Raw genomic sequence first — 14234 nt, forward strand, 5'->3', positions numbered from 1 at the left:
AAGAGAAAATCTTACTTGACTTGCTTCTGAGTTACCGTTGTATCTGCCTGAAATACACACATGAATTAGATTGACCTGTATTGTCATATAAATGAAGCTAAAATAAGCAAATTTTAGAATTTAGAGGAAGAGTTTGGTATGAAATGTGAAGTTTTATTACTTGATATGTTTATAATTTTAATAATTACAGAAATATATTTTGAGCATCTCTTTGGGTCAGGTGATATAATAGGCACCGAGGATGTGGTAGTGACAGAAGAGAAAATACACACCACATTAACAGAATAAAGGACAAAAACCATGGCGTTATCCCAACTTATGTAGAAAAAGCATTTGACAAGATTAAATATCCTTGCATGATAAAAACTCACGAAAAATAGAAATAGTAGGAAACTGCAATATAATAAAGACCATACACAAAAGTCATAGGTAACATCATACTTAATGGTTAAAGACTGAAAGTTTTTCTCTAAGATCAAGAGCAAGGCAAGGATGCCCATTCTTGACACTTATATTGAACATATTAATGGAAGTCCTAGCCAGAGAAATTAGTCAAGAAAAAAATAATAAAACACCCAAATTGGAAAGGAAAAAGCAAAATTATCTCTCTTCACAGATGATGTGATTTTATATGTAGAAAGATCTAAATTTCTAAAAAGTAAAATCCTATTTGAACAAATTCAACAAATTTGCAGGATACAAAGTCAACATATAAAAATAAGTTTGTTTCTATAAACAATGAATAATCTGAAAATAAATTACAAAAACAATCTCATTTACAATAACACCAAAAACAATCAAATACTTTGGAATGAACTTAACCAGGGAGGCAAAAGACTTGTCCACTGAAAACTACAAAACACTGATGAAAGAAATTAAGATAGATACAAAGAAAGAAAAAAATCGTATGCTTATGAATTAGAAGACTTAATTTTGTTTAAAATATCCATATTACCCCAAAGATCTACAGAGTCAATGTAATCCCTATCAAAATCCCAATGAAATATTTTTGCAGAACTATAAAATTTTAAAAATCCTAAAATTTATATGAAATCTCAAGGGATCCTGAATAGCCAAAACCAACTTAAAAAAAAGAACAAAGTCAGAAGACTCACACAACCTGATTTCAAAACATAATAGAAAGCTACAAAAACCAAAAGAGTGTTGTATTGGCATAAAGCAGACATATAAACCAACGGAAAGAATAGAGAGCCCAGAAACAAACCCTCACACATATGGTCAAATGACCTTCAACGAGGCTTCTAAGACCACACACGGGAAAAGGACAGTCTCTTCAACAAATGGTGTTAGGAAAAGAAGAAAACTGAATATCCACATGTAAAAGAGTAAGTTGGAGCTTTACCTTACACCACATACAAAAATTGACTCAAAATGGATTAAAGACCTAAATGTAAGGCTGTAAATGCTCCTAGAAGGAAGCACAAAGGGAAAACTTCATAATATTGGACTTAGCAAAGTTTTCTTTTAATACGATGGCAAAAGCACAGGCAACAAAAGCAAAATAGACAAATAGGAATACATCAAGTTTTAAAACTTATGCACAGCAAAGGAAACAATCAACTGAATGAAAAAGAAACACGCAAAGGGAGAGAATATTGAAAATCATATATTTGATAAGGAGTTAATATCCAGAATGTATAAATAAATCCCAAAACTCAAAAAAATAAAAAAGGAAACAACTTGATTCAAAAATGGACAAAAGACTTGAATAGATATTTCTAAAAAGAAAATATACAAATGACCATGAAGCATAATAAAAGATGCTCAACATCACTAATCTTTAGAGAAATGCAAATAAAAACTGCAATGAGATATCACCTCGTAGCTATAAAAAAGAGTCATTATCAAACAAAACACAACAAAATAGAACTCCAAGCCCACAGAAAACAAGCGTGTTGAAGACGTGCAGAAACAAACTCTTGTTGGAAACCTTGTGCATTGTTGGTAGGAATGTAAAATGGTGCAGCTGCTATGGAAAAAAGAATTGAGTGCCTGGACTAGTTAAATATGTAATCACAACATTATCCAGCAATTCCACTTTCAGGTACATACCCATAGTAATTGAAAGCAAGATCTTGAAGAGATATTTGACATCCATGTTCATTGCAGCATTATTCACAATAGTGAAGAGGTAGAAGCAACCCAGATGTCTAGCAGTGAATGGATGGATAAGTAAATTGTGGTCTCTACACACAATAGGATTGCTTTCAGCCTTTAAAAAGAAGGAAATCCTGCCACATGCTGCAACATGGATGAAACTTAAGGACATTTTGCTAAAGAAGCTAGTCACAGAAAGACAAATATTGTATGATTCCACTTATACAAGATATCTAAAGTCGTCAAACTCATAGAAACACAATGTAAAATGGTGGTTGCCAGAGGCTGGAATGAGGGTTAAATGAGGAGTTGGTCAATGGGTTTAGAGTTTCAGTGCTTCCAGTGAAAATGCACAACTATGCGAATATAGTTAACGCTACTCAACTGGAGATTTTAAATGCTTAATTAAGATGGTGATCTTTTGTCATGTATTTTTAAACTCAGTTTAAGAGTTTATTCTCAAATTTATCCTTATCTTGGAAGAGAAAACTATTATTTTAAAGTATAGTGTCTAGAAAGGATTACCGTTATAGTTCACACCTAATTCTGCCTTCCTCCAACAACTACAATCTTTCCATCCGTCATGCTGATAGTTACAAGTTGTGTCTCTCGGGCACAAGCTCAGGCTTATCAACTGGATCAGTGCAATATTTTTGTTGCTTTGTTTTTTTTGTTTTATTTCCATGGGTGGGGATAGGGGCAGGGTAGCTTGCGATTGATGTGACTCCAGAGGTTTATAGGTTCTCCTACTGTATTGGAGATTTTCCAGAGCCTGTTTCTAGATAGGAAAGAGATGCTTACTAGTAATTGATCACCAGCATATACATTTGAGGATCACAAGTAATTTTTACCCACATGAATGGAGGCTGATGTCAGTAGTGTATTCTCTGCCCTGGTGAAGACTGGTTTCTAAACAGAATCTAGTAGATACAAGATACCAATGGACCTGTATATGAAGACTTAAGGACAACAGAGGCAGTGAAGGAGAGGACATAGCTGAACGCAGAAGGTATCCACTAAGATGCAGATTTATTGCCTAGTTTGTAGTAATGTCTATGATTACTGAATCTTGCCTAAATGAATAAGTTCTCTCTCATCTGTTGTGCTCCCTTCCATGGCATAGAATCCAGCCAGCCTTGAGTATAAAATGAGGAAAATCCCGGATTTGAATTATTGGGAAATAAAAAGTCATGCTTCCCACGTTTAGCTTCATTTTCCTCACCTCCACTCAATTCATTGCCTCCCCGGAAATTCATTCTTTGCATTGAATTTTTCTCAAGCTAATGTACACATTCCCTTAATCTATAATTTTCCTATTCTCATTTTTCTTTTTTGTTCATAACTTGAAAGTTATGTTTTTCCTTTGCTGTCATATTGTCATTTTCTCTGTCTCTCCTGATTCCAGCACAACTTCCCTGAACTCCCGACCCTCATTTCATCATCCCTCGGCCTCTTCTGCAGCCTTGTTGTCTGGAGTATTTCTCCCGCTTTCACACGTGCTCACTTACCTACTTCCCAGAAGCAAGGCTTTTAAACAAACATGCAGAGGAAATGGTAGACTAATCGCTGGCATGTTCCAAGAATTAGGACATTTTTTACAAGTACCAGAAATATTTAGGCTGCATATAACTTTCCTTTTGTCCTGATTCCAGATACAGACGGATAACATCAAGAATCTTGGCAAAACAGAACCTAAGGCTAACTACTCTTTTTTTCTCTCTTTTATTTTTCTTTTCCGAAATATACACTGATAATGCAATATAACACTTATTTTTAAGATATAGGTTGTCTTGGAAGAATATATATAATATAATAGAATATGTCTTTCATACATATAATTCCCAAGAAACCTTATTACTAAAAAAATGGGAAAAAGTATCTACGCATCTAGTGGACCAGTTTCTTTAGATTAATTTTCTTTTACATTAGAATGATGCTATTTCCATTTCTACTCGGCATGCATTTCCCTCAGTGTCACCATCACTCCCACTCTGTGATTAACTGATCCTGTTTTAAATTCAATGGAACAAATTCTCATCATTTAGGAAGTATTGGGACTTCCCTGGTGGTCCAGTGGTTAAGACTCCTCCCTTCCACTGCACAGGGTGAGGGGTCCATCCCTGGTCGGGGAACTAAGATCCCAAATGTCTGGAGGTGCTGCCAAAAGTTAGAAAGAAAAAAAAAAAAAAACATTAAGTATTATGTTCCCTCCAAAATCTTGGCATGGCCACCCTTTCATGTTTGTTCCACTACTAGCAGTACTGGTAGTCCAAGTACTTTACTATACAAAAGTAAGCAGTTATTTAATATTCGCGAATTAATCAATTCTCTGTTTAGTGTTTTGCACAATGTTGATTGTGTGGGAACATGATAGACACCATAACAACTTTGAAAATTTATTGTTTGTGCTGAGGTATGGAGACTTGCTGTGCAGGATAATATAGACAAAGAGAGAAGAAAAATCCATTGTGAATATATTGGAGCACATGAGTTTCTATGTTAATAGTTTGTAAAATCAACTGTACTTGTAAGAGTGACCTACATAGCTAGGAATTCTGCAAACAAATATAAATTAGCATCTTAGTACTTGAAATGTAATAATTTACATTTTCAGATAATCCATAATAGATGAAGCAGCTTTCTCAAAAAAAAAAGTTTCCAGGCAAAGAACGCAATCAGAATGTCTTCTACATATTAGGGCATCACTTTCCCAGTCATGCTGTATCCAAACCTTGTAATCACTGTTAATTCCTCACTTTTTCTCATATGAAGCACCAAGTTCTATTTAGTTTATATCTGTAACATTGCTTCGTTCAGCTTGTAATGTATATTCTCTCTTCCTTTCCCTTGATTTTTCTATACATTTCCTGAGATGATTGAAAACCCGACTGGTTTATCTGCTTCATGTCTTTCCTATCTTCATTCCTTTCTAAACATTTCTTTCAAATTAATCTTTGTAAAGCATTTCCCGCATCATGTCAGTATCCCACTAAAAGGCCTGCCATTGTTCCCCGGTGCTACAGTGACCACATAATTTGTCATCCAAACTGGAAGCCTTTTGAGAGTAGAAGAGGCTTGATTAATAATCAGCCTCAGGCTACAGATGTAAACGAGGGTGGTCCTGGCTGGACGGAGAAGTACGATCATTCTACTCACTGGAAAAAGCTACCCATGATCCTCCCCAAACTATTTGTCTATTCAAAAACTGTACAACCTCTTAAGACAAACTAAATGACTTTATATCTTGACTACTCATCTCATTTTTACTCACCTCAGTAAAATGTGCTCTCAGTTTTTGTGACAATAAAATAAAATAGTATAAGAATACATGGACTATATCAAGTACTCAAGTAATGTTATTTTCTGTCTTTTGCAATATGTTTCCTTAAAAAATACAGAATATCTACTCTCAACAGAGAACACTAGCAATCAATGTCATGTAGGTAGTTTTACTCCTGTTGACACTATTAGAGAATAATTAATTAGAACTCTGTTTCAAATTGTTTGGATAAGTCCCTGTAGAAATTGTCATCGTTTACTCTTACATTTAACTATCGATAATTTAAACCGGAATTAAGAAAATGATTATTTTGGATAGGTGTATGTATACTTTGTTGAGGTATATATTGTTGTCCTTATAACTTCGGGAGAGGCACACACATAATACTACTTTCAACAGCCTAGTGTTTATAAGATTAAAATGTAAATTTTTATTAAAATTAAGTTATATCATCATGTTTTTCTTAAGAATTTACAGTTTGGCTCTTGAAGACTTATCTTGTAATTAAGTATGGCATTTGATGTTGTCTCCTTCATCAAACAATTACAGACATGTTAATTTATATTTTGATTAGGAAGAAAAAAAAAATACACCACTACAGGAATATCTCTGGCATGTGTCAGAAGGATATTCTGCTACTTATCCTATAATCAATTCATTATTTCATTATTTCATTAATAGATTTATTGAAGTCTCCAGTGAAATATGTTTGATCTAATTTCAGTTATATTATCACTATACTGTGAATCTGCTTTATATTCAGACATCATTCTCCACATTTTAAAATCAAGTTAGTAAGAATCTGTTTCCTGTATTTCAATTTATCAAGTTAAATTTGGCCTTTTTTACTCTTTCCTTGTTTCCTTAGATAATTGATACAGCAGAATAAAACTGACTTATAGTACCTTATTTTTCTCTTTTTAATTTTTATCTCAATAAGTCCTTATTGGTGGAGGGTTAATTCACAATGATCTTACAGTTCTATATCTTTGTAGATAAAAAGTAAATGTGTTTTGTTATTTTGTTTATTATTTCAATTATATTTTGTTTATGATTAGTAAACTGTACAATAATATTTTAATTTTGTAAGATTTACTGTTATTCATCTCATGATGGATATTCTCCCTCAATTATTCATACAAAATTATAAATAGGTATATTTCATATGTATTATTTATAAACTGTACTAACCATTAGAACCCACTCAAAAATGTACTTTGCGGGCTTCCCTGGTGGCGCCGTGGTTGAGAGTCCGCCTGCCGATGCAGGAGACACAGGTTCGAGCCCCAGTCCGGGAGGATCCCACGTGCCGCGGAGCGGCTGGGCCCGTGAGCCGTGGCCGCTGAGCCTGCGCGTCCGGAGCCTGTGCTCCGCAATGGGAGAGGCCGCAGCAGTGAGGGGCCCGCGTACCGAAAAAACAAAAAAAAAGTACTTTGCTTCACTAGAGTAACATATAATCTATCATAAATTCCTTGCAAAATCTCTGATACTGTATATGTAGATAATTTTTTATATTACTCTTTCAGAGATTGAAGTATACTGGAATGCTCTTAACAATGTACATTTGAGGAAATTTCTCTAGAGCTTCAGAAGGGACATTGATCAATCATCTAGAAATGTAAGAGAATGTCTTTCTTTTGTTTTAAACCACTAAGATAGTTACACTTCGTTAAGGCAGCGCTAGGAATGTACTACAGATTTCCTCCTATGTCCAAAGCATCCTATGTGCTTTACGTGTTTTTGATTCAGGTTCCCTGATAGAAACGCCATCCTTCCTATTCTCCACATCATAACTCAGTTATTAATCCGGGACAAATGTTCTTCACTCTTTTAGGTGGAATGATTTGCTTGTATCTGTGTTTCTTTGGAAACATGTATAATCATTTACTAAAGCAATTAAAAATATTTACTTGTTCATGTATTTCACTGTTGAACTGTAATTTTCTCTAGGAAATATTTCATTCCTAGTGAAACCGCTAGGTGGTTTTTTGGGGGGCTCTGAGGAGTGCCAGCTCTCTATGTCTCAGGGCAGAAAGAATTCAGTGAGAGACACAATGATAGATAAGAAGTGACTTACTAGCACAGGACTGTGTGAGGCTCACAGGTGGGTGGGCGAGAAGGTGCCGTACCAAGAGCTTAGTGGGCAACAGTTTTATAATCAAAAGAAAATTGGGGAGGGGGATAAGACCTCCTTCTCCCTCATCCTTGGGCAGACATCAAGCTTCCGTCATCACCTCCTCCTTCATGTCAGGCAGGGGAGTTTTCTTGTCCCTACATGGTCAAACCGGGACTGTCATGGTGCTATGGAAAAATTATTTCAGGTCTCAGTACAATGAGGGTATTTCAGTTAGAAGAGTCACCTTTACATAATTATTGTTTTCTATGTCTACAGAGCAAATGTCCTAGGGGTCCTTAATTTACTGAGCTCACTGAGCAGGATGTGGGTTATATGCTGCCTTGTTTTGTTGTTTTGGGGCATGTCTTATGCTACTGTTGTATGGTTTTGTTGCTAAGCAAGCCTGCTTGGCTTTGTGGTTAAGCAAACCACTTTCTTGAGAGATCATTAACTTACAAGCGTCTCCCATATTTTTCCTTTACTTACAATCCCCTGGTGATATTAATTACTTAATTACTTACTTTGTCCCTTTCCTCTGTCCCTATCACTAGCACTTAGCTAAGTATCTGGCACAAAATATTATCCCATAAAGTTTATTAAATCACTTAATGAGTGGCATTCTCCATGTGTTTCATATGCATTGTGTAAGCTGATCATATATACAGGTACTTAGCACTTTGAAATAAATACTCATGTATAATTTAAGAACATATTCTAGAAGATTAAAGGTAATTGTATAAAATAGTATAGTATTCTATAATTTAACATTTGTTAAGTATTATTTAAATTATAACATTAAATTTAATCTTTAGATCATTAACTGTATCCATCTCATTAACATTAATGAATTTTTTAAAGTCTTGAATATTTTTCTCAGTTTTAACTTGAAATGACATATGTTTGCATAAATAATATTGAACTTCTTATTGGAATTGTCTAGGGAAGCAAAACGCTTTCTAATCTAAATAAGACACATTAACATCTAACTGTAAACAGATGTTAAGAGAAGCCACAGAAAGATAATTGCACTTTGTTACTAATTTAACAATCTTTCCTGCTCTAATTAAAGGAGGAAATAAATGATCCCGTGAGGGAATGACTCATAGCATTAATAGTGCAAATGCCTAATTTAAATTATTTAGATATATGCTTTATTCCATATCACACAAAAGGATCGTCACAAGTTTAGACATACTCCAAATATGCTTAGGAAAATCAAACACAATAGGTAAATATGGTGTACTGTTGATATTAAGGGGGGGAAAAAGTGAGATGAGTAAATTGTATGAAAAATTTAAGTTATCTCCTGTTCCTAATCTAACTAACGATGAGAAAAAGAATGAAACAAATAGAACAGGAACACAATTTGTCAAATGTTTCATCAACAAGAATAGAAAGTGATACAGGACATTCTTGAGATAATCAACCAAATGTCAGCTATGGGAGGAGCACGGCAAGTCTCACTGCTGCAACGTGCAATGGATTATCAGGACTCTGCAGGGAATTGCTCTGCACGAGGGGAATACAAATTAGATCTCTCCACAGTTCAGACATGTACAAGCCCATGTCTCGTGTGAATGTGAAAATATCTTTAAGCTTGTTATTTCATTATTTGCTCTACACTGTAGCAAAGCAGGGAAACATTCCCAGCACCTGGAGCAGGTAAATAAAATGATAACTGTGGGTGACGCTTCGAGAGTAAATTAGAATGATGAGAGAGACACTGGTAAACAGTGCATAATGGGGCTAAGAATCACCAGGATTCCAGGAAAATAAACAGTAACTGGAAGCAAATACGGAACTCTAATATGACTTTACTGTTTACAGATCCAGTTGTTTTCCCTCTAGCTTAAAAGTTAGATGTGTGAGGGAGAGACCAATAGAAAAATAATCGACACTCTCCTGAACTCATGTACACCATAGAGCAAAGTATTAGAGAAAGTACGCCATGAGGTGATTCTCTTGGTGCATTAAAGACAGTAGGGTCCTATTGATAGCTCTGACCAAACCTATAACTGAAAGAAATTAGGGCTGTTGGAAAAGGTGTGGTGATCCAGAGAGGGAGCCAGAGTGAATGCCACCACATCCTACACACACCTGGGAAGTTTTCTTTTCTCATTGTTGTTAATAATATTCGAGAAATTGAGGAGAGCTTTCTGTTAAAATTTTAAATGGTTTTGACTCATATATGCACATTTCCTCTATGTACGATTTAGGATAGTAGCAGAAGATGTGAACACTAATTCCGTGATTAACTGGCTGTGGCCCTAGTCCTTCCACCTAACTTTGTGGAACTCAGTGTCTTCATTGATAAAATAAAGATGCTAAACTTCTGCTGCATTAGCTTAGGTGAAGTGGCATTTGTAAAGAACAGTATCCTGCTTGGCTTATTCCTATCACTCAAAAAATATTCGAGCCCTTTATGGTTTCACCTAAACCCTAAGGCTGTACAGCAGCATCCTGTAGATGACGGATCTTTCCAACATTCAGAAGCTGTTTAAAATGTATGTGTTACACTTTGTTAAATTCAAAGATCATTACATAATCCAGTAGATAAAGAAGAAAAAAAACAACAACTATTCATTTAAGAAAGAAGAATACCAAAAGTCCAGACAAGAAACATTGAGACTAGTAGTAAAGCCACCAGGTCTGGAAGAAGAAAGTTTCACAGTTGTGTTAGTACAACTGATGATAATTAATGTTGTGACTGTTATTATTATCTTAGTAATAATGATTTTAATTTAGAGGAGGTATTTGTATTTATTAATGACAAGGGAAGATACGCAACTCTTCTGAACCAAGGATAAGAAAGGGATATTTCTCTGTATGTATTTCAAGATGCAGGCATGATAGGACCCAATGGTTCTGAAGAGGTAGGTCACTTATTCAGAACTCATTTATTTTTTAATATTTTATTAATTTCCAAAAGTAGTATAACATTAACCAAAACTTATTGTAAAATATTAAGAATTACACATGTTACACATTTTCAATTGTTTTGATTTTGAATGGCTCCATAATTATTATGGAGTGCTATTATTGGAAGTTCAGGTTACTATCTATTTTAATTATAAAAGTTTACATATTATATAGAAAATAATATAGTACATTGATATTATTAAATATGTCAGGTGGAGCCTACCCAATCTTCATCATGATATTTTCCTAAACTGTATTTTATTAATATATTGCTGTTTGTGCTTTCTGTCCTCTTCCCTAGACTAAGCTCACAAAGGCTTCCTGTTTCTTGATGCATTTTTATAAAAACGTGAATTTCGTTGTGTTCATTATAATTTTCCTTAATTTATGTGCTTATTTCTTATTTTATCTTTGTCACATCATATTTTCCATTGGGTTGTTTTTCTATTCCATTTGTAGTATTATAGTTGTCCACTATGTTTATTAAGTGTTTCTTTTTGAAGATCATTTGTAACTGAAATTTCTTATGAATTCTCACTTGTCTAAGTCTCATATGTGGCCATATCACATTATCATTTATATTATTTTCTAAGTTTTCCATTTTTGTGCATTTAATTTCTTCTTTGATTTACGTGTTATATAAAATGATATTTTGTTTTAATTTTTTTACTAATTTCTATTTTTTGACACAAAGATTCAAAATTTAAAATTTTGATATCTCAACACTTTCTTTTTTTTACAATTTATTTTTAGAGATAAATCATGAAATTGTAAATGTGTTCTACTTTAACTTTTGTTATATATTATGTATATTGAATTTACCCTATTCATGTTTTCAGTTTATTCAATTTTACCTATGAAATTTGGTTAAAGAATAATTTCCTTTCCATAAAATTTGAATTTTAAATAGTTTAAAATATTTTATTCTGTGATTATTTATAATTTTATTGGTATCCCTTATATTCTGTGAGCTTTCTGATGTTAGGGACTATGTTAATTTCTTATTCTAAAATAAATTCTCATTAATGTATGCTGAATAACTAAATGAATATGAATTTTAAGCTTTAAATTACAGGACACATTTGTTTTAAACTTTTTAAAATTAAAAGAAAAGAAGAGAAATTTTAGAAAATAATGTCAATATAAACACTACATAACAGCTTATAAAACACATATATCAAGTAAGAAATTCCCAGAGACACTTTGTTATTTTTTGTTTAAAGAGGAAGCACTGAGTAAATTTTTTAAAAAAGCAGTTAACCCCAAAACATGGAAATAGAATGAAAACTAAAAATTAAAAAAGAAGGAACATATGATAAATAGAATTGTTTATCTTTTTATTTTCCTTTTCTATAAATTTGACTAAATTTACTCTGTCTATATATTCACCTTTAGGTGGCTCCTAAATGAGACATTAAGATGTATATTTGTTTTATATCTTTATTAAATCTAAAGTTTTGTCTACCCCAAATCTCCTCATAGTTCCAAAGATGTACAGTCCTTGAGAGGAAATATTGGAAATGTTAAGTGAGACCATTCATGTGCAGTAAGTGATTCACTTATACCTCCTCAATAATGAGCATGGAAATATAATAGCCAGTTTATATTAGAACCTAGACTAGCATGCTGCCCTTCCCCCTTTAGCCCAACTGTACCCTTATGTGAATTTCAACTTTCTCCTTAAATAAGGTCAAGGGGATTGGGACATGCAGCACTCTTCCTCAGCTCCCTTTATCTCACGTAATATGATGATGCCATGTTGCATTCACCACAGTGCCGTGAATCTTGAGTTTTCTTTGTAAGAAATTATGGATAGTTTGCGTCTGTGCATGTGTGTGCATTTGTGTATATGAGAAGTATTTCATTTGTGTCAGTTTTAAGTAGAGTTGTTTTTCTAACATCGTATTCATTGCTTATATATTGCTCAATTTATCGCACAGTGGTGTTTATAGAACTATTTTATTAACATTATAATAAGTGTAGGTTCGATAGTAGTGTTATCTTTCTAAATACTAGTATCATTTATGTACTAGTTTATCTTCTCTATCCATTTCTTGACTTGTTTCTATAGATATATCAACTTTAGTTTTAAAAACCACCTTTTGATTGAACAATTCTCTGTAGTGTGTTTCTTCTGTTAATTTCTTCTATTGATTCTATTATTTTATTCTTTCCACACTTTTACTTTAATTTGCTATTTATTTTTCTAAATTCTAAGGAGAATACTTGGTTCATTGATTTGCTGTCTTGTTTTCTATTATATGCTTTAGAGAGATTATCATTGCATTAAGATTATCTAGCTGCATCAGTAGAGGTTTGACATGAAATATTTTTTAACACTGTTTCAAAGTGTTATTTAGTACCCATTGTGATTTGTTCTTTGACCCATAAATTATATAGGAATGTATTGCTTAATTTCCAAGCACTGAATATTTTCTAGGTTTTTTGTTTTTTTGTTTCTGGTTTCTAGTTTACTTCTACTGCAAAGACACACTCTGTATGCTTTGTATCCTTTGAAATTGGTTGAGAAAATAAACTTTAGAAAACAAAATTCAACGGAAACAGTAAGCTTGAATCTTGAATTCTCAACAGAAGAAAACAAAGTATAGCACTTTTAAAATGCTGAAAGAAAATAAGCTCGTATCCCAGAACTCTAGTTCCAGTGCAAATATCCTTCAGAAAAATGAAAAAAATTGTAAATGATAAGCCCACACTAAAGTAAACTCTAGAGAGAGTACTGCACATAAAAGAATCAGTACCTTTCAGAGTGCCTGATTCATTGAAAGTTGCAATGAATTCATTGAAAGTTTCAATTCATCGAAAGTTTTCCAAATGTTTTTGCTGTACCTATGTCTGGCATTTGTTTAATGGGTAATAAGGTCCTCCATGTCTTACTTTTATGCTTTATTCTTTTGCAAACTATTTTAAACAGATTGACGAGATGGTGGTTTATCAGTCAGCTGGCCTCTGAATGATATTGCTGTGTAGAGCCTCCATGATGCCTTTGTTTAATAGCTTTGGCGATCATATTTCTTTCCCCTAAACTTAATTTTTTCATAAGATAAGAAAAAGTTTTATGTAAGGAATATAATCGCTGGGTTCATGTTTCTTTTTGCAATTATCAGTGATTTCATGTTTTCTCTTTTTTTTTTTTGGTGGTACGCGGGCCTCTCACTGCTGTGGCCTCTCCCGTTGCGGAGCACAGGCTCCGGACGCGCAGGCGCAGCGGCCACGGCTCACGGGCCCAGCCGCTCCGCGGCACGTGGGATCCTCCCGGACCGGGGCACGAACCCGCGTCCCCTGCATCCGCAGGCGGATTCTCAACCACTGCGCCACCAGGGAAGCCCTGTTTTCTCTTTTTTTAATATAGGATGTTTCAGTGGTTCATACTTAATACACTTTTCTCTGCATTATTTTATGCTTTCTTTTTCAAAAAATATGTTAAATGTTTCCATGGTACCTGTTTAATACTGTTTTCTCTGACATTTGTAATGGTCTCTTTCTTTCCTTTTGCAGATCCCGAGTGAATGGATCACAGGGAGAATGATGTTGAAGACTTGTTCATATTGCTCGCTTCATGATCGAGTGAAGAAGCTCTAGATTTAATAGTTACATAGTGGATGCATCAATCCTGGAAACTGGAAAATGATGAGAACAAGACACCAAAGAAAGACTATCTCCTTTGTGTTTACATGCCTGAGACTTTTGTCTGTTTCACAGGCAAAGGCAATTTGTTCTGCCAAAAGTTTTGATTGTTTTGAACATAAGAAATAAACTAACCCCATTTCCTACTTCTTGTTG

This window comes from Kogia breviceps, chromosome 6 (genome assembly GCF_026419965.1).
Source record: "Kogia breviceps isolate mKogBre1 chromosome 6, mKogBre1 haplotype 1, whole genome shotgun sequence".
Classification (NCBI taxonomy): Eukaryota; Metazoa; Chordata; class Mammalia; order Artiodactyla; family Physeteridae; genus Kogia; species Kogia breviceps.